At 51.3% G+C, this 20,406-nt stretch overlaps 1 protein-coding gene across 1 annotated transcript in view; it reads left to right on the plus strand.

The window, feature by feature from the left end:
* The window catches only part of ARID1A (AT-rich interaction domain 1A), a 1,380,737-nt gene that overhangs the window by 833,322 nt on the left and 527,009 nt on the right, over positions 1-20,406 (plus strand). The gene's annotated exons all lie outside the window — the stretch shown is intronic.

Consider the following 20,406-nt stretch of genomic DNA (forward strand, 5'->3'; position numbering starts at 1 on the left):
GCCTGACTGAGGGTGACCGGGAACATGAAATAAGTTAAGGGGAGGGACTCCCTAATGAACGTGACTAAATCTTGGGGAAGGGAACCCCTACAAGTGCTGTGATTGTGAGCTTCGAGCCCGACAGAGGGAAACCACCATGAACTTTTGTTTAACTTTGAAAGGACTTTTGAAGGACTGGATAAGTGACTTAAACGTGGAAAGGCAAGCGGGAGATGACCTATGTTTTGAACTGCCTTTCTTTTTTTAATGAGCCAGAGTGTCATCCTGTTTCTCCAGCATTGGATCTTTCATGGATTCACATGCTGTGAATATTTTCCGTCGTCAGGCTGGGAAACCTTGGTAACTTTAACTTTGCGTTTTTCTATGGAAAACCTTGGCACTTTAGTGTCCCATCGACTTTCTTTTTGAGTTCTGTAGGTCACGCCAATGGGACATCTGGCATAAATAATCCCGCCCCTGAGACTTACCTTCAGATTTCAACTGTCTCCAAACTGTTTGGATCATCTCGTGTTTCTCTTCGTGTTTTGCACATGCTTTTTGTATCTGGCCATTATGTCATCTGTGGGCCAGAAAAAATCTGTTTCAGCCTTGTCCTACCTGCGGCCTTAAGGTCTTCGAAGGGGACGGCCATACGGACCGTCTCTGTCTGTACCCCTGTCACTCGGCGGATGCCTGCGAGATATACCAGGGGTTTTCACAGATGACTTTGAAAGACCATAACCACCGGCTCATATGTTGGCTAAACAAGGGCACTTATCCGGCTTTGGAAGTGGGGTCGGCCCGGGGGAGCTAGTCTTTGGTGAGAGCGGAGAAGGCCTCTGAGCACTGCCGGTGGAACCCCCGCTAAGAAGCAACGGACAGAGTTGCCTACGTCTGATGTGGGGAGATGTAGCAAGTCTTCTACGTCCAGGTCAAATCATTCGAAGGGGGAGAGTGGCTCCTCGCTATTCAAGTCAGATCGGCAGGACGGGTCCAAGAGGTCTGGTGGTAGGCCCGAGAAGTCAGAGGTGTTGGACAAAGGACAGGCAAAGCCGAAGGAGTCTTCCTTGAAGCACTAGTCGTCTATAGATCATCATACGTCCTCGTCCAGTTGGGATTCTTCAACCACCATTCCGGTTCTTTTTCCAAAAAGTCCGGGTCACCGGTGACGGCTAAGACCGGAGAGGCCGCGGTTCGACCACAAGAGTGTCTACGGATAATCCCTAATCGATGGCAGTACATTCTGCTGTTTCATCGGCGGTGGTGTCATCGGCGCTGTCCTCTACTGTGACTGACAGTAGTCTGCTGCTGTTGTCGGCGCAGATGGAGTTGGAAAGCTTGTTGCTGACGGGTGGGCTGTGGTAGTCCGCCGGCTTTGAGCCCATGCTTCCTGTGGACATTCTGAAACGAGAACCAGCTGCGTATTCTGTTTCCTCGGGGATGGAGGAGGAACAAAAGCTGCTTTTTTTGGATCAGTCAGCTCTCGGTCTGCAGAGTGCACATCAGTCTACGTCTAGTGGGGTGGGGTGGGGGCTGGGCCACCCCTTTACCCCTTGGTCAATCCTCAATCCCTGCTGTCCTTGCAAGTATTGAATACGCTCCAGTCATTGTCGGGGCAACTGAGTCCATCGTGCCGGTGGTCGGAAGTATGCCTGGTGAGGCCCCTACGAGGTTCCTTCCGGCACGGTTGCCGTTGCTGTTAGGGTTGGACCATCCACAGTCACCCACAGTCATCCAGAAGAGGGGGAGTTGCCTGATTCAGACTCTTGAGACTGGTACCCTGTCAACGGTGTCTTTGTTGCCGACGAGGGACGATGACTGGGATACAAATCCTGAGGTGGAACAGCCCAGTAGTCCAGCGCAGCCATCTCTGCCAGATGATATTGGGGCGTTCGACACCATGATGGCGAAGGCGTGTCTGGAGTTTGGTTTAGCTCCTGAGGAAGAACGTAAGGACTCCTTTCTCTTTGGTTTATATGCAATTCTTTTGTTTTCTTTCGCTGAATGTTAGCTACGAGTCCCTAATAGAAGAACTCCCTTTCCCTGTGTGGTGTCAGTCCCTTGGTAGGAGGTGGTGCACCGCCTATCTAATGGGGAAAGAAGAGGAGAGTAGTCCCTGAATCTACAATGTTATTCACTACATATGATTCTTAATAAAAGACAAAACAGTATCTAATTCTGAAGAGCAACATTTCTAGGAGAAACTTTTTTACCAGGGCACCTGGGCCCTATATAGTTTAATTGACCTTCCAAGAAGTGTTGACAGTGTACTGTAGATCAGTTGCTTGGTTAAGGGAATCCATAAAGGTAAAATAAGCATCTTATAGAGTTATTTAATATATACGTGGATTCTATATACCACTAATGGATCTTAATTGTTTAGACAAATTCGTTAGTTGGTGAGGGGCAGAGGTGGCATTTCTAGTGGCGATTACCTCGGCCAGACTAGTGTCTGAATTGCAGGCACTGGTCATTGACCTGCCTTATCTGAGATTTGAGGGACAAGGTTCTCCTAGCTGCTAACTCGCACTTCTATCCCAAAAGTGCCGTCAGCGTTTCATAAGCTTGCCTCTATTGCCTTACCCTCGTTCTTTGCTAATGCATCCATGCTTTCAGAAAAGGCCCTTCATTCTGTGGACGTTAAGAGGGCACTGAAATTTTTTCTGAACCGTACCCAAGACTTCTGGAAGTTGAAGCAGCTGTTTGTGGCATTCAGCCCCTCCAACAAAGAGCAGTATATTTCCAACCATGGACTTTCCTGTTGGGTCTCGTCTACAATTTTGTTTTGTCACGGAAAAGCTGGCAAGCCTTTGAGGGAGGGGCAATCCGAAGGCTCATACTAAATGATCCATGGCGTCATCGGCAGCGCTATGGTCTGGTGTCCCGCTGGTGGACATTTGCCAGGCGGCTTCCTGGGCGGCGCCGCATACCTTCACCAGGCACTACTGTCTGGGGCAGCAACATGTGGAAGATGTGCAGGTGGGACGGGCGGTCCTCCAACGCCTGTTTCAGTAAGGTAGGCCCTGCAGCTTCGGGGCTTCCTATTTTACTCGTTGGTTTTTGTAGTCTCATGTATATTATAGGATGTTATTGGTTGGTTTGCCTATGATACACCACCACACATTGGTCATACTGCTATGTAATCTATTCCCAGCATGTGAATCCATGAAAGTTCCAATGCTGGAGAAGGGAGTAGTTTCTTACCTGTAACTCCATTTCGACAGCGTTGGTATCTTTCATGGATTCACATACGTCCGCCCCTGCTGGCAAACCTTGTTTCGATTTCCCTCTACTTTGGAGGTTAAAATCTGAAGGGAAGCCGCAGGGGCAGGGCTATTTATATAAGACGTCCTATTGACGTGACCTAAACCACCCAAAAAGAATTTCGATAGGACACTAAAGTGTTGGCGTTTTCCTATGGAAAACACCAAGTTAAAGTTACTGAGGTTTCCCAGCCCGACAGGAAATATTCACAGCATGTGAATCCATGAAAGATGCCAACGCTGGAGAAATTCTTGTGTGATCTGCAAGTCTGTTTCTTTAGGTGCTGGAGTGGTTGTTGGCACCTTGACATAGTTATTTTCCCTTCAGATGTTTTTCCGGGATTACTAGTAGTACTGAGTGGCCAGTGAACACTTGCAACTCCATGATGATGGGAGGCACAAGTAGGCTTGTCGGCCACAAACCTAGTAGTAATCCATCACAGCTTCCATACCTTTTGTCATATCAGTGATCACAAGAGTGTGGTTACACTGTGTGTGCGCGCGCTCCAACAGGAAATGTTGCTTCATTGCTAAAAAAATGTTTAGTCCATTTCTCTATATATTCGCACTGGCTTCTCCATTGTCACAATCCATGTCAGCCTTGTGATGTATTGGGACCATATTTGCACGCACGTCGTCTCGACTCGGGCTATTATTTCTTTGCTGGATTCACTGGATTCGATCGGTCCATCTGCCGACACGTCACTGTGGTACCCAGCTTTTTGTTGTTAACATGCGAGTGACCTCCCACGGAAAAATATGGTGATGAAGTATTTTATATTTCGTACTGCCATTGCATAGCGCTGGGTATAGATTGATGCTCTTCAGCTGCACAATGTGTGCCTAGAATGTGTCCTTTATCCTACAATAGTGCAAGATGTACCATGCATTGTGCCTCTATAATTGGAGACCCTGACACATGCGTAATGAGTGCATACACGTAACAGCTTTCATTCATCACATTCCTTCGCACAGTATGCATATCGGAGTACCAGCTTTTAGACGACGCTGAATGCTGAACGTCAGAAATGTCGTCAAAGCCCAACCCCTTATATAAATCATACATCATTTGTACTTCCTGTCCTATTAATCTAAGCAAATCTGTGTAGGTTGCTGGCAAAAAGTGAGACATTGTTTGATTTTTATTTATTTAGACATACTCGTAGCATTGCTCACAAATTTATTAAAATGATTCTCCTTTATATGTAACTGTCCAACCCGCCCCTGCCTTTATATGGCCACCCCATATAAGACATACACTCAGACAATCACGACCAGTGTCACACAAACCAATATAATCATCGGAAAATTCCTAGAACAAATTACATTGTTTATCGTTATCCCTACATAACAGGGAGGTTTGAACACGTCGGTCAGGCATCCTTGCTTGTCCCTGGAGAGGAGAAAAAAAGATTACCTAGAACACGAGGGAGCGGGGCAAAGAAGAAAGAGTGAGAGAAAGTGGCCCTTTTCCCACCATGGCCTACCGGGTTCACGACCTTCAAAAATTGAAAAAAAAGATATAAAATAAATGACCCATAACAAATGAAAAAAGGAAAATCAGGGGTGTGCCACTGCACACCTCCCTGGCATAGATCCTGAAGACCAGTCCCTCTATAAGCACACTCCAAAGTAAATACAACCCGCTAGGGAAATGGGCCAAGAGATAGCTCTGCAAGGATAACAAGGTTTACTTGTACAAAACACAAATGCCAGCAAAGGACTCTGCTGCTCGAGAATGCTCTGGTCTTACATCATCAAACATGGGGCTATAAACACGAAAAGCGTCATTCAAATACAGGACATTTTGGTGATCCCGATTGGACGCACCCTACACATGGGCCTGCTCCATAGGGGATGCCAGTCGATAATTGGTGCCAGTCGATAATTAGCTGGTTCTTCCCTGTCATTCTCAAAGCATGTGGGTCAGCTGAGCTCATCCTCGTGGTGAAGGTCAGGTCATACATAAAACACACTGTATCTAACTAAACAAAACACTGAGGCGGGCTATTCATTCATTATTGCAGGCACATGGGTGGCACAGGAAAGGGGTGCCAGAGAGAGGATTGTCTTGTTGACCCATGCATTCAGGATTCTAGTGATGCCGCAGTCCCCACACCCAATGTCTCCCCTCTAGGGGTTGATCTTTGATTTACCCCTTTCTGGTAGTTTACCAGAGACACCTGTGTCGGATGGGGAGAAATACTCATGTGGGCTTTAGATCTGTAGTGAGCACTTTATGGAGGTTAGGACCTGGAGGTCGGGTTCTCATCAGAGAGCAGAAGGTACAGTGGTTGGGTTGGTGGTGTGCGATCGGTCTTGCTGGGTGGGGGTTAGAGGCTTGATGGCAGTTTAGTGGAGATGAATGGGCACAGCTCAGGCCTGGTCTCACGCTGTCTGTTGGGCATATTCCTAAAGGCAAAACTAAATATTCGCTACACTGAAGGGACGAGAGGGAAATGGACTTCTGTGGGAACCAGGTTCAAGTGGAGCCCACATATTGGATAGGAATTGGGTTCTGTGAATGGAGAACAGCAGCAGCATGGGTCTGTGGCCTCCCTCGTTTGTAGCCTACTACAAAATGGTGCTGTGGAGCGTGGGCATGTCTAGTGTTAAGCTCCTACCTCTATCTGCTACGGGGTCCTTATGTGATAGCTATTGATGCAGACTGCTCCCCCCTTGTAGATTAGATCTCATATAGGGGTACGCCTAGGGGGGTGGGATGGACTCCTTTCCATCCCATCCTTCCCCCCTTTAGTTACTTCTACAGTAACTAATTCACCCCCATCCCCCATATTTCCGATTATTTGCCAGTCTTTCTGCTTCCTCCCATGCAGGTATCCCTTTTTTGGGCATCCATGCTCTGCAAACATTCCTTAGGCTCTCTCCATGCTGTGCATATTGTTCAGGCGTGCAGGTCATGTATTTGCACCCCATCCCCTGGTAAATCTACCCAAACGTGCTTGCAATTTTCAGCGTCTGGTGGAGGTTCAATGGTTGTGTGATATAGGGTGTCCACCTCAGCCCCATGTCCATGATACACTGCAACCATATGATATTTGGGGTCATCTTTTTGCTCTGTCTGGATTTCCACTTAGCTATGATTTCTCCCAATTGTCGCCATCATCATTGCACTATTGGGTACTGCTTTGGCACAACACGGAGACCCAATTGGCACATGCAGAAAATACCAAAATGAACACGATGATAGGGACCAACATCTTCACAGTTGTTCCAAGCCAGGGTGGTACACAGCCGAATGCCCTGTTCACACACATGTTGTCCTGGATCCCAGCTTCCTTCTTCATTTTTACCCTGAGTTCATGTACCGCTGCAATGACATGTTATAAATTTCCATTTTCAGCGTCTGCTGAAGGTACGAATGTGCAACATGAACTCTCAATCTCTTTGCAAACCCCGCCCTCCATGGCTGTGAGGAGGTTGAGGACGTAGTGGTGCTGCATTGCCATTAGTCTGCGTGCTCTTAGTTCTACTTTGATGACGTTGAGCCCTTCTTCAGTATCGTTTGCCAGCTATATCAGTTCGCTTCTAATGATCTGGAGCCATTTAGCGTTGGCCCTAGTCTGGATGCTGGGCACAAGGGATGCAAAAAAAAGTCTCAGCAGAATTGCACTGTCTATATTTGTTGGGTATTTGTGTGAGGAGATCAAAAGATTCCTGAGACAATTAGTTGGAGGAAGATCGCTTCTTTCTTCGTAGTTGATCATGATGTTCCATTTCTGGGAGGATACGGAAGTCTGGAGGCGAAAGGGTGGGTGGTATTTCGTGGTTTCAGGCACTGCTTGTTCTTAGTCAGGTAAAGGTCCCCCCTTCCGGTGTCCTTCCGGTACTGCGAGCAGGGCTGAATGCAGCGTTGCAAGCGAAAAGTAGCCCCTCCATGATGTCGGGAGGTGCAAGTATGCTATCTGGCCATTGACCAAGTGGTAGTCCATCAGCGCTACTGTACCTTTTCGGAGATCAGGAATGAGCAGTGTTTGATTGCTTTGTTTGATCCTATCGAGGCAGTTTCTTCGCTGTAAAAACAAGGTTCATAGCTCTCTTCTTGGTACACTTTCACTGGTTTTTAAGTTGCTGTGACCCACATCCGCTTTGCAACATGTTCTGTCCATATGTGTGCACATGTTTGTTGCACGTTTTGAGTTCCCAAGAAGTCCTTCTGCTTTGCACATAAGTTGTTTCCTGCCACTTATTGTCTGTATATTTGGTCACTTGTATGGCGAGGAATGCTTCTTTGAAACGGTTGGGGTTGGTCGAGCTGGTTTTGCATTTTCACATGTCTGGCTCAAGTAGTTGTAGATTAACGTTGCGTGCTTGGAAAGTGCCTTTTACTCTACATAGTACAAGATGAATGAACCATTGGGTTTCATTTAATGGTACCTCTTGTGGTATTAAGACTTTGGGTGCCCCGGATGCATGTGTTATTAGAACAACCGTTAGTCGTTCGCCTTCCCATCGCACTCCTATCAGAGTACCATCGATTTGACTGTTCGGGATGGCTAAGGTCTTCCACTGCATCTAATCCTAAACGATGATATGTATCATATTTATGCAGGCTTGTTTGTCGTCTCGTTTTGTTACTGCGCAAGGGGAACCTCCCCTCCTCCCCCAAGCACTGTTCTGTGAGGCATCCTAGTGTTACACAAAGAACGTTGTATTCAATGTTTTGATAGCTGAAACATTAAACTATTACAGAGATTGGATTGGGAGTTGCTACATGTGGTGTTTGTGGTATTATGCATTTTTTTATCTGTTACTCCAACGTCTTGTTCAATTCCCTTTACATGGGTGCTTTCAGGGCTCCAGATAAGGAGAGTACCAGGCCTTTTTACGCATGAAAATCTTGTAAATACGCCAGCTTTATTATTTTGCTGGGTATGTTTACACATAGGTTTAGAGCAGTAGGGCAGTGCAAAGGTCAGGTTACTTGACAGAAACCAGAAGGCTTCTTGTGATTTTTATCTACATGGATGTAATTACAAGTCACCTCTGAAACAGAATTTATTTCTCTGAAGCCTTTCAAAAAAATAAACTGCACACTGATAAAAGGAATGGTTTCTTTCCATTCAGCTTCAGAAGCCCTGTGCATGTTTTCCTAGAATTTTAGGATTGTATAATGAATAAGATGAAAAACTAAGTTGCAATTGAGAATTTTTTTTTATTTTTTACAAGTTAAGCTTTTTTTCCAGTGAAAGCAAACCAGTATTGCATAGTTGTATTTTTCAGAGTTCCGGTGCTGTGTCCATAATCATGCAGAGGCAAATTATTTTTACACTTCTAATTTAATTTACAGTCAAATTATAAAAAGTCTGTAAGGGGGTGTGGCCCGGAGCCGCCGTGACTGGTATTGCTATTTAGGAGCTCCTGCATGGCCCGTTGCGCCGTCACTATTACCGCCGCTTCCAGACCCCGTTATGGAGCGCAATTGAAATATATTGCACATGAAGCCTCACTGCAGCTGTTGCTCGAGCGGGTCCCCGCTCCGAGGGCGATTTGTTATGATTCGCCTTGTTTCTCCTCTCGGGACCCGCTTGATTCCAAGATGGCGGCGACGAGATGAACCAGAGAAGTACCTCCGTGAGGGGGAGGGGCTGGCGCGCTAAAGCAGCGGAAGCCGCCCAGCTCGCCATCCCGCACTGTTAAAGTCCATCCTGCACCTCCGCTTTGTAGCCAGCGCCAGCAGCGACCGACGTTCTAGCAGCATCCGCCACACAAACTGCAGCATGGCATCAGAGGAGAACCCTGCTCACCGGCACATACTGCTTCAGGGCCGGAATAAGATCCTCCACCTGAACCCCGCGCTCCTCCCTTCCTCTGACCCGTGCGGGGAGAGGACCCCCCCAAGCCCCCCCCCCCCGCGAAGGCGCTCGGTGCGAGCGGAGGGAGATGCGCTCCATAGGCTCCCGCCAGAAGCTTCCCAGGTTCGCTCTACCAGCTGCCGTTCCACTCCACGACCGGGTTCCACCCGACCTCCCTAGTGCCTGCATTGAGCGGACTGTCCCGCGGTGTGACCTCATAACCATCATCCGGGCAACACAGCCGGAGCTCACCCCGGCACTCAAGCCCACGTCCTGGCAGGCTGACCGGAGTGGAAAGCCCCCACTCGACTGCCCGCTCCTCGGTTCCAGCGCTTCAAGCCCCCAGCACATCGGGCTGGATCATCAGAAATCTCCTGGAGCAGCCTGGAATCCCTATGCCCTCCTGAAAGACACACCAGCCCAGGCTCCACGAGGTGAGGAGTGGGGAGGGGCAGGGAGACCCGCTTGAGCCCACCATGGTTTGAAGCCCTACACCAATCTGGCTCCCGGTCTTCACTTTCATCGGGTACTTCTGGGCCACGCCAGTCGGCTGCAGTCGCACCCCCAAGACCCATCCACCCTGCTCTCCGCTCCCCCCCCCCCAACCCGCTTGGGCCTAGCAAAGCGTACGCCGAAGCCCACCACAATCAACCAAGGGCAGAAAGCATTCACCTATAATCTCCCTCGCGCAACCGATCTCCCGAGGCGGAGCCTGACGGGGCAAGAACTCAACGAGGGCTCCCGAGCTCTGCTCCTACGGAGTGACACCAGAGACTCCGCGCAGAAAGCTCTGTCACAGAGACCCAGCAGCATCAAAATGTCAAAAAGCAGCAAAGCATCCAAACAAACGGATATTGTCTCCTTAATGGCTAACTCATCTGCTGAAAGATCGAGAAAGGGAGACCAGCCGGAAGAGTCTGCCAATAACCCCATGCCCACAGCGCCCCCCACAGCCCAAGGCCCCTCCCAAATGGTCACTAAAGCGGATTTACAAGATCTCCTGTCAGCTTTAACCAAAGAAATCCGAAAAAGCACAGAAGAGGTCACAAAGGAAATCGCCTTCCTGGATAAGCGGGTGGGAGAAGAACACCGAACGGCCGAACTGGAATCCGAGGTCTGTGACCAAAGATTTGAAGGAGAACAGGACAGGGACCGGATATCAGCCTTAGAGGCGAGATGCAACCTCCTAGAAGCAAAACAGGAGGAGGCAGAAAATCGCTCTCGGAGGAATAACATCAGCCTACGAGGTATCCCAACATCCATCACAGACGCAGAACTAAAAAGCTATGTCTCGAAACTCTTCAGGTTCATAATCACACTCCCGGACAACTTGCCCCTGGAGTTGGACCGGGTACATAGAACCTCCCCGTGACGGGAGTCTGCCTTCCCCCCGGATGTCCTGGTAAGAATCCACTTTTTCCAACTAAAAAAGGAAGTCATGCGCGAGGCGAGGCAAAAGCGCCAGATCACCTTTCAGGAGGCCACAATTTCGCTCTACCAAGACTTAGCCACCTCCACTCTCCAAAAACGAAAAACCATGCGACCATTAACAGAGTGGCTACGCGAAAAGCAAACCCCATACCAATGGGGATTCCCGGCCTCGGTCAGATTCAAATGGGATGGGACTCAGAAGCAAATTAACTCACCAAAAGAGGCAGTGAAATTCATGGGTTCGGAGGATTGGACGGTGAGTCGGAATCAGAAGAACCGGACCGCCCCCCCCCCCGGGGCAAGCCTTCAATAGGGGAATGGTCAAAAGCTGGCAGGCAACACAGACCCGGGGTCCCCCTAAGAAAGCCAACAATCCGGGATGACCAATCAGCAACAATTTTGGAGAGCCCTGAATCTCAGGCCCCGGGCCAACATCCCTTGCAGGTCGACAAGCTAAATGTGAGGCGCACCACTTAGCTTGCAAGGGTCCGATCAGATTTCTCCACAAGGATGAAGTCCACAAAGAATCTCACTTGCAAACATTTCAACAGTGCGGGAGCAATGTTCGAGCTTCAACATACTCCATATCAGCGCCCCGTTGGCCAACATCAAGCGCTTTGGTGCCACCGGTTCCCAAGTGGCAGTAGGATGACAGTTCTCCTACCAGTTCAAGTTGGGTTGAGGAGGGGGGAAAAGGGTATCAGTGGGTTCAGGCTATGGATGGGAGCACCGGTTCCACCAGACCCCGGCCTCCTATTCAATTTTGCAGCACGAAACAACAGCAACTGTTTTTACGAGACCAACGCAGCAATCTTTCTTTTCTAGCAGACTCTCGGCCCCGGAGGGGGGACATGGATAGATGTATACCTAACGCAAAAGCAAAAAGACAATGTCGGTCTCTAGTGAGATAGTAATCCTCACATGGAATGTCCAAGGCCTGAACTCACCACGAAAGCGCAAATCAGTGGAACACAGACTGGGTCAATTATCGGGAGACGACATACTTCAAGAAACGCACCTGCTGCAAGAAGATGAACGCCGGGTGAAATTCAGCAGGTATAAAAGAACGTACTTCGCCTCCTCCGGAAAAAAGAAAAGCGGAGTGGCAATTCTACTAAGTGATAGTCCCACTGTCAAAGATCACCATAAAGAGAGACCTGGAAGGATGTTTTCTCCTTTTAAAGGGCTTTTTCGAAGAACTCCCTATTACAATCGCTTCAATTTATGGCCCCAAAACGTCTCCAGCCAACTTCATCTTAATCATAATACCAACCTTCTCCAGCATGGGGTCTGGCATGGATTCACATGCTCATGAATATTCCCCGGCGTCAGGCTGGGAATCCTCGGTAAAGAAAAAACCAGTATCAGTTTCGTTTCTGATCTGACTTTCGTAGTAATAAGCAATCACTGGTCTCTGCGTCATACTGACCACAGCCAATGACTGCCCTCTACCTAAGCCCCACCTCTGGCAGCCATCTTCAGATTTTTACCGCACGTTCATGTGTTGGGATCCTCGTGCTATTGCTCTTGAGCTTTAGTGCTATTTTTTCACGTTTTTTCTCAAAAACTTCTTTTTTTCGGTCAAAAGAGCCTCAAGCTCCACCGACTCTCTATCCGATCAACGGGGACCCGTGTCGGATTCGTCTGCGCCCCTCAAGGGTGAAGATTTCGTCGAGCTACGCTTTTGGAGGACTCCAGAAGTTTCTCGGGACCGGTCATGGCCCAGGAGAAGGGAAGCTCGACGCCCGGAAAGCTGTTCAGGGTCTGCCCTGGATGCCAGCTGCAGAACGTCTTCAAGGAGGACGAACACTCTTTTTGTCTCTACTGCCTACGCACGTGGAGAAGGACTGTGCGTTTTGCGGCAACATGTCGGAGCGGACCATGAAGGACCGCCATCAACGTCTCGCCAACTGGCTAGAAGGGAAGAGCCCGTCCGGCGAGAAGAAGAAGAAATCTGAGCGGTCTTCTAAGACCTTTGAGGACGCCCCGGCGACGGGGGTCCAACATAAGGCCAAGCACTGCGAGTCCGCTGGCACCGGGAGCGCCGAACGGTCGGGCTCTACGGGCGCCAGGCAGGGCAAACCCTCCCCGGCACCATCAACCACGAGCCAACGCTCTGGGTCGGGTAAGAGGAAGGCCGAGTACCCGGCGAAGCTCCTGGAGAGGCCCCGGTCGAGCTCGAAGGCGGAGGGGGAGCGAGGCGGTGTCCCCCCCTCAAGGATAAGGCGGTGAGCGCACCTAAGGTGGTGAAGGCCTTAATCCATCCGGCCAAGCCCTCTATCGAAACTGTCGCGGCGGCCCTGACTTAGCCTGGGCAGGCTACACCAGTGGTGGCGACCTCGGGGCTCAGTCTCCCTGCCACCTCGGAGGGAGTCCTCTTTTGTGCCCATCGATAGGACCCCCGTGAAATCCCCCGAGGGGAAGAGAGAGGGGGGGCAGGGCGTCGTCGTAGATTCGGCTTCAACCTCGGAGGAGGAACTGGTCGAGGTCTTAAGCCACGGCCTCGGCGTGGAAGAAGACCGGCCCGTCGGGATGGGTCCCGACGCAGGTGACGACGACATCGTTGAGGATACCGACGGGGCCCCTGATCGCCCGTCGGATTCCCCTCTGCCAGCACCGCAAGACAACTCGGCGGCCATTTTGTTGGCTATACAGTCCTTATGCTCAGAGATAAGGACGAGACTACCGTTGCCGACGGAGGAACCTCTCCCGTCGGGGGACCCAGAACCGGGACCTTCTGGTGTTCCCCCTACTAAGAAAAGAAGGATCCACCCTCCACCTCCTTTTCAGCCGTCGCGCCCCGTCCAGCCCTCCTCCCCGTCCACCCGAGGGGATGATACGGGGTCTGACACGGCAGCGACGGGTACGGACGATGAGGTATACGACGAGGATGTACCATCGTCGCCTCCCACCAGGGCTTCTCCGCCCGACGAGATTGGATCGTTCCACTCCATGATCACCAGGGCATCCGAGCTTTTTCAACTCTGCCCTGAGAAGAACGACGAAGGCTTCCTTTATCAGCGGCGCGAGGCCAAGAGGAAGACGGTCCTCTCATTGCCTCTATTGGACGACATTTGGGATGAGGGCCTCACCCTCCTCAAGAACCCTTCCACGACGCCAGCTAGAAGAGACCGGTACGAGAAGAAGTACCGGGTCCCGGACACGGCCCCCCTGTGCCTCCAGGCGCAGCCTACCCCGGACTCGGTCGTCTCCGCGGCGGCCAGGAAGAAAGCGGGGGGGGGGGGGGGGTGCGGCCTCCACATCGACTTCCCCACCGGACGGTGAGGGAAAGAAATTGGACGCTATCGGACGCAGAGTCATCTCGACGGCAGTGACGACGATTAAAGCGGCCAACGCCTTGGCTATCGTGGCCCGCTACGACAGGGAGCTCTGGTACAAACTGGCTCCCCTGCTGGACTTCCTGCCGGACAAGAGGACAGAGGCCCTGGAGATCCTGCAGGAAGGTGAGGTGGCTTCGGACCACGCCATTACCGTTGCGACGGACATCGCCGACACTGGGTTCCGCCAGTTGGGCAACGGCGTTTGCCTTAGGCGGCGTGGATGGCTCAAGGCTACGGACTTCCGTCAAGACGTTCAGACCAGAGTCCTGGACATGCCCTTCGATGGGAACAACCTGTTTGGGAAAACAGTGGACGATTCCCTTCAGGCCATTAAAGCGGACACTGAGACGGCCCGGGCCCTGGGAGTTCTGCAACAACGACGGACGCCCTTTCGGAGCAGCGGAGGCAAGGGCGCCTCCAAAGGTTCCGGCGGCGGTTTTTCCACCTACCGTCAAGCGGCCCGCCGTCGTCGCCAAGGAGGTCAAGGCGGCAAAGCCTCGTCGAAGCAGGATTGAACCGGCCGTGGGGTCGGGCCCCCACCGAAGCACCCCGGTGGGAGGCCGGCTGGCGAGCTTCGTCAGCGTGTGGGAGTCCATCTCCACCGACCGTTGGGTGCTGGACACCTTGGCCCGGGGCCACGCGCTCGAGTTCCAGAGAAGGTGCCCGCGCGTCCCCCCCGTGGCCAGGAAAGAACTTCACGTCCCTCAACTTCTCCTGGAGGTAAAAGCGATGCTCAGGAAGGGCGCCATTGAACTCGTCCCAAAGAGGCTTCGGGGCTCCGGAGTCTACTCGAGATACTTCCTCGTGAAGAAGAAGACGGGGGGATGGCGCCCCATCCTGGACCTGCGACGTCTGAACAAGTTCATCAAGGCGCAGAAGTTCCGGATGGTCACCCTCCAGCACGTCCTGGGTCAGCTGGAGGAAGGAGACTTCCTGTCGTTGGATTTGGAGGATGCCTACTTCCATATTCCCATCCTAAAGGGGCACCGAAAATTCCTCAGGTTTGTGGTCCAAGGGCGTCATTACCAGTTCAAAGCCCTCCCCTTCGGACTACGGTCGGCACCCAGGGTATTCACCAAGTGCCTCGCACCGGTGGCGGCGCAGCTGCGCCGCGAGGGGGTCCACGTCTACCCCTACCTGGACGACTGGCTCATCCGAGCCAAGACGAGGGAGCTCGCCGTGGTTCACACGGCAAGGACCGTCCAACTTCTCACGGACCTGGGATTCTCCGTGAACTATGCCAAATCCCACCTGGTACCCGCGCAAGACGCTCCGTTTCTGGGAGCGAGGCTCAACACAGTGTCCCTTCTGGCCTCCCCGTCGGAGGAGAGGACCAGGACCATCCTGGGCAAGGTGCAGCGGATGTTGGTGGCCGACGCGGCCAAGGTGAGGTCCATCAAGTCCCTCCTCGGAATGATGTCTTCCTGCATCTACCTCATTCCCATGTGCAGGCTCCGGAGGCGCCCGTTACAGGAGTTCCTGGACGCGCGCTGGATCCAAACGACGGGCAGCTTCGAGGAAAGGATCACTCCCGACAAGAGTTTCCGACGAGCGATCCGGTGGTGGGGGCACCCGCGCGCATCTGACGGCGGGCTTGGACTTCCAGACCCCAGCCCACCAGGAGACCGTGACCACGGATGCCTCCCTGGAAGGGTGGGGAGCGCACACCGAAAATCTGCACGCAAGAGGCCTTTGGCTCCCGACGGAGAAATCCCTACATATCAACGTCCTGGAGCTCCGTGCAGTGTTTTGGGCCCTCAGGTCCTTCCTTCCGTCCCTCAAGGGCAAGGTGGTGAGGATCTTCACCGACAACACCACCACCATGTTTTACATCAGGAAACAGGGCGGAACCAGGTCCCCAGCACTGTCCAAGGAGGCGCAGGACCTGTGGCATTGGGCCATCGCCCAAAGGATATTTCTGGTGCCGTTTCATCAGGCAGGGATAAAAACACCATCGCCGACTCACTCAGCAGGGAGCTGCGCTCGTGCCACGAGTGGGAGCTACGGCAGGATCTAGTGGATCGCCTCTTCCGACGGTGGGGCACACCCCAGATCGACCTGTTCGCGACGGCGACGAACTCCAAGTGCCGGAGGTTCGCCAGCAGGTTTCCCCAGGCGAGGAGCATGGGCGATGCTTTCTCGTTCCCCTGGGAGGGCCTGTTCCTCTACGCGTTCCCTCCTTTGCCACTGCTAATCCGGCTCGTCAACCAGCTCAAGAGGTCATGGTGCAGGATGATCCTCGTCGCACCTGCGTGGCCGAGGCAGATATGGTTCCCGGACCTTCTGGACTTGTCGGCGTCCCCGCCAATCAAGCTGCCGGTGGACGCGGATCTACTCTCCAGAGAAGGAGGCGCCATCCTCCACCATGACCCGAAATCGCTGAATCTGCAGGCCTGGCTCCTGCAGCGTTAGAGTTTGGAGGATACGACATACCGGCCGACTGCAGAGAGGTTCTTGCAAAGGCCAGGGCGTCCTTGACTCTTAAATGCTACGGACACGAATGGAAGAGGTTCTGTCTGGTGCCACGCACAGAAGATTAACCCTCTACGGATTACGGCCCCCCAAGTACTGCCGTACCTGCTGACGCTGGCCAAAGCTGGACTGGCACACGCGTCCATAAAGATTCATCTTGCTGCGATCTCCCGATACACCAGAACCACGGGGCGGACGTCCTTGTGGTCTCATCGTCTGGTGAAAGAGTTCATGAAGGGACTGTTCAGATCGTTCCCGCCGGTGAAGGCTCCGGCCCCGGCGTGGGAGCTAAACGTGGTGCTGACCAAGCTCATGGGACCTCCGTTCGAGCCTCTGCACTCAGCTCCGTTGAAATTTCTGTCGTGGAAAACAGCGTTTCTTGTGGCCATCACCTCCGCACGACGAGTGGGAGAGATCCAGGCCCTTTCCTGCAAGGCCCCCTACTTGACTTTTCACGACACGAGGGTAGTGCTCAGGACGCACCCCTCCTTCATGCCCATCCTTCAGGTACCGTCGGACTTCCATCTCAACGAACCCTTGGTGTTGCCTGTGTTCTTCCCGTCGCCTTCGTCGCCGGCTGAGAGGACTTTGCACTCGCTGGATGTGGCTAGAGCGCTGAAGTTCTACGTGGACCGCACGAAGTGTTTTCGGAAGACGTCACAACTCTTTGTGAACTTTGGACCTGTCAATCAGGGGAAGGCTCTCTCGAAGGCTTCCATTTCCAGATGGCTCTCCGGCTGTATCATGTACTGTCATCGGTTGGCAAACCGACCGCTGCCTGGCCGTCCGAGAGCCCATTCCACCAGAGCGATCGCAGCTACCACGGCGTTCCTTTCTGGTGTGCCCCTGCTGGACATATGCAGGGCTGCTACGTGGAGGTCGACGCACACCTTCACGAAATTCTACTGCGTCGACCGGGATTCCAGGGAGGAGTCCAGGGTCGGCCAAGCAGTGCTGCGCAACCTGTTCGCCTGAGGTGAGCCTGGTGAGGAGGTAAGATGCTTAATGTTGAGTTTGATGTAATGCTTAATGTTGAGCCTTTGCCACCTCCCGTGGTTGTGCATGTGTGTACTGCTATGTATTCTTTATTCATGAGCATGTGAATCCATGCCAGACCCCATGCTGGAGAAGGAACAAGTTACTTACCTGTAACTGTTGTTCTCCAGCATGGGTCTGGCATGGATTCACATGCGAACCCTCCCGCCTACCCCTCTGCGGCTCTTCACTTGGTCATACTGCCACTTTACGTGCTTCCAAATCTGAAGATGGCTGCCAGAGGCGGTGCTTAGGTAGAGGGCAGTCATTGGCTGTGGTCAGTATGACGCAGAGACCAGTGATTGGTTATTACTACGAAAGACAGATCAGAAACGAAACTGATACTGGTTTTTTCTTTACCGAGGATTCCCAGCCTGACGACGGGGAATATTCATGAGCATGTGAATCCATGCCAGACCCATGCTGGAGAACAACAGTTACAGGTAAGTAACTTGTTCCAAGTGTTATTTAGTGCAGGCATTATTGATAATATATTATGTTAGCTTAGATAGGGACCACCCCACTTCAGAGCGAACTGAACTTCACCCATTCCCAGCACAGGTGTCTGACGTCCATCCTTGAATGGAGACACACGTGATTGATTTAAAAAATCGAAACAACCTTTGTTAAAATATATGTGGTGTTTTATTTTGTAGCTTATTTTGATGACACAAAAATACAAAACATTACACATTGTACAGTTCAGGTTGCAGCACAGCGAGAGAAAATCCCCTGTACTGACCGCTGTCACTCGGGAACGTTTCTCTTATGGCACGAACGGCACAGGTGGGTATCACTCTCCGAACGTGGTGTCCAAGCCTCCTATGAAGCCACCATGTAAAGGAACGATAGGCCACCAGCCTTTACCACCTGTGGAAAAGGAATGAAACAAACTGTTTTTAAATGACCAAGATAAGTTTAATAAACGTTTGTTGTCAATGACAATTCTTGTAACTAATGGCATTCTGCTCGGACAAATGCTATCTAGACATTGCACACTATTGAACGACTTTCGTGCGTTACAATGATATGTATATGTAATTTTGGATATAGTAGAAGACCATGAAATAGGAGTGCATGACAAGCAAAGTATACTTACTCGGATTACGAGGACGAACAGTTGCGCGAAGTTTGTGCATAAGCACCATCATTATCCTCAACACGGACCGTGTGAGGCAGGCTGCCCTGAAGTCTGGCAGCTCGGTGATGCATTGTGGTCGTGGCTCGCCTTCCGAAATGTAGGCCACGCATCCAGAGTTTTCACTGCAGCAGCAGTTCTACTCCTCGGTCGGCATTAGCTTGCACCGATTGCATGTGCACCAGGTGGAAACACCGTCCATGCCACTAGGTCCAGTGTCTTCATCCGTTGATTCGTCCTGCCAACTGCTGTCCAAAGCCCCATCGTTTTCGCGTGTTTCCCTTTCCAGTAGTTCCTCCTCGGTACACTCGGGCTCGTACATGTAGGGCATTATTGTAGCCATTGTGTGTTGCACAAACTAAAATAATTGATAGCGGTGGTACTGGTATCTGTCCACACGGGCTACAAGCAACGAAGGTAGCTGACCAGAGCTCAGATACGAGTCACAGAATACTCAAAGTAACACAGAGAGAGGAATGGAATCGAAAATATGCTGCTTTGTGTTGTGAAACGGTCTGTTTATACTTATTGAGGAAAGAGGCATCCTGCCATTTCCATGGCGACACATTAGCTGAAGTGCAGCGAATGTTGACACGAGACGTGCTTTGGCGTTGTGAAATGGGCGGTACGCGTCGGTGGATATGATTTAGTGCCGCAAAAGCAGGTCAGCCAGGGCGATGGGGGGGAAATGATAGGATTATCACAAAATGGCAGCTCCCTGGTGCCTGTTTTCGCGTGCGTTTAATTGACAAAAACTCGGGTAAGGTCCATAGGAAATTTTTCTAAAATCGAGCGATTTATAGGCTTAAAAACACATGGCCAACCCGTAGGGGCAATAACATTTTTTGACCGAACCATTCCTTTAATATTACACTGGGTCTTAGTGATTTCCCACAACACGTTTGTATGGTTTTGGCCGCCCCTTGCAGGCTACTGGAGGCAGACACCCCGACTCAGGTTGAAGGAGTCACCACCTAGTAGTTATCCTGCAGTCTCTGAGACGTCAAGAGATGGAAAATGAGCAACGTGAGGTCACTAAATAATCAATCCAAGAACACAGCTCGATCAAAAATAAATGGATGGATTTTTTCTTCCTCATACTGCATCCAGCAGGCTCTGGTTCCAATAAGGCTATTTATTTTCAAAACAAGAGGAGGTACCGTATTAACAAGTAAAGTCAAGATAAAGAGTCAAACACTGCCTTATCATGAAGCGCACTGTGCATGCCAACAATTACAGCGGCCAGTGGACTCAAAACTTCTGCAGCTGCTAATCCTCACAGTAATCAGCGGGATCAAAGAGGATGTTTCCCCCCACAGTGTCCTGCTTGGTCTAATTACACAATCGGTGTGTTATCCGCTTACCCTTGTGACTTTTAAAACCAATCCTCTGTTTTAGTTATCGCAGCAGCAGAGGGCTGTGCCTGACGGGCGTGCTTCAGTCAGAGTCGTGGAGCCGTAGTGCAGGGGCTGGAGAGGGACGAGTCCTAGTAAGTTTCACTCACTCCTCGCCAACAATCCACAATTCGATCCGCATTCGCTGGAGCCGTAGGTTTTAAACACCATGGGTGTGACTCCTCAGTAACGTGGTGCAGGGAACAACAAAGAACAGACTTAAAAAGGAATGCAGTGTTCCAAACACTCGCCAACTCCAAGTTTTTTCCTGATCTTGTACTACCACCATTAAATCTGGTTAATTTCTCGGTCTATCAATTCCGTGTGTCTTGTGACGGGCAACTGGTTTTTCGCCGGCTTCACTCCTCTTTCTTCCCCTGCCTCTTCATTCTTTCTGCCATCTTGATCTTCCCATTCATATTCCCTCGCTGGTTCGCCACCTTGTCCCAGCAGCGTCCATGCCCTCTCCCCATCATCTTTTTCGACACAAACATTTCTTATTGCCCCAGGGTTGAATCTAACCAAAAACTCTCCTGA

Source organism: Ambystoma mexicanum, chromosome 11, assembly GCF_040938575.1.
Source record: "Ambystoma mexicanum isolate Mex_15411 chromosome 11, UKY_AmexF1_1, whole genome shotgun sequence".
Taxonomy (NCBI): domain Eukaryota; kingdom Metazoa; phylum Chordata; class Amphibia; order Caudata; family Ambystomatidae; genus Ambystoma; species Ambystoma mexicanum.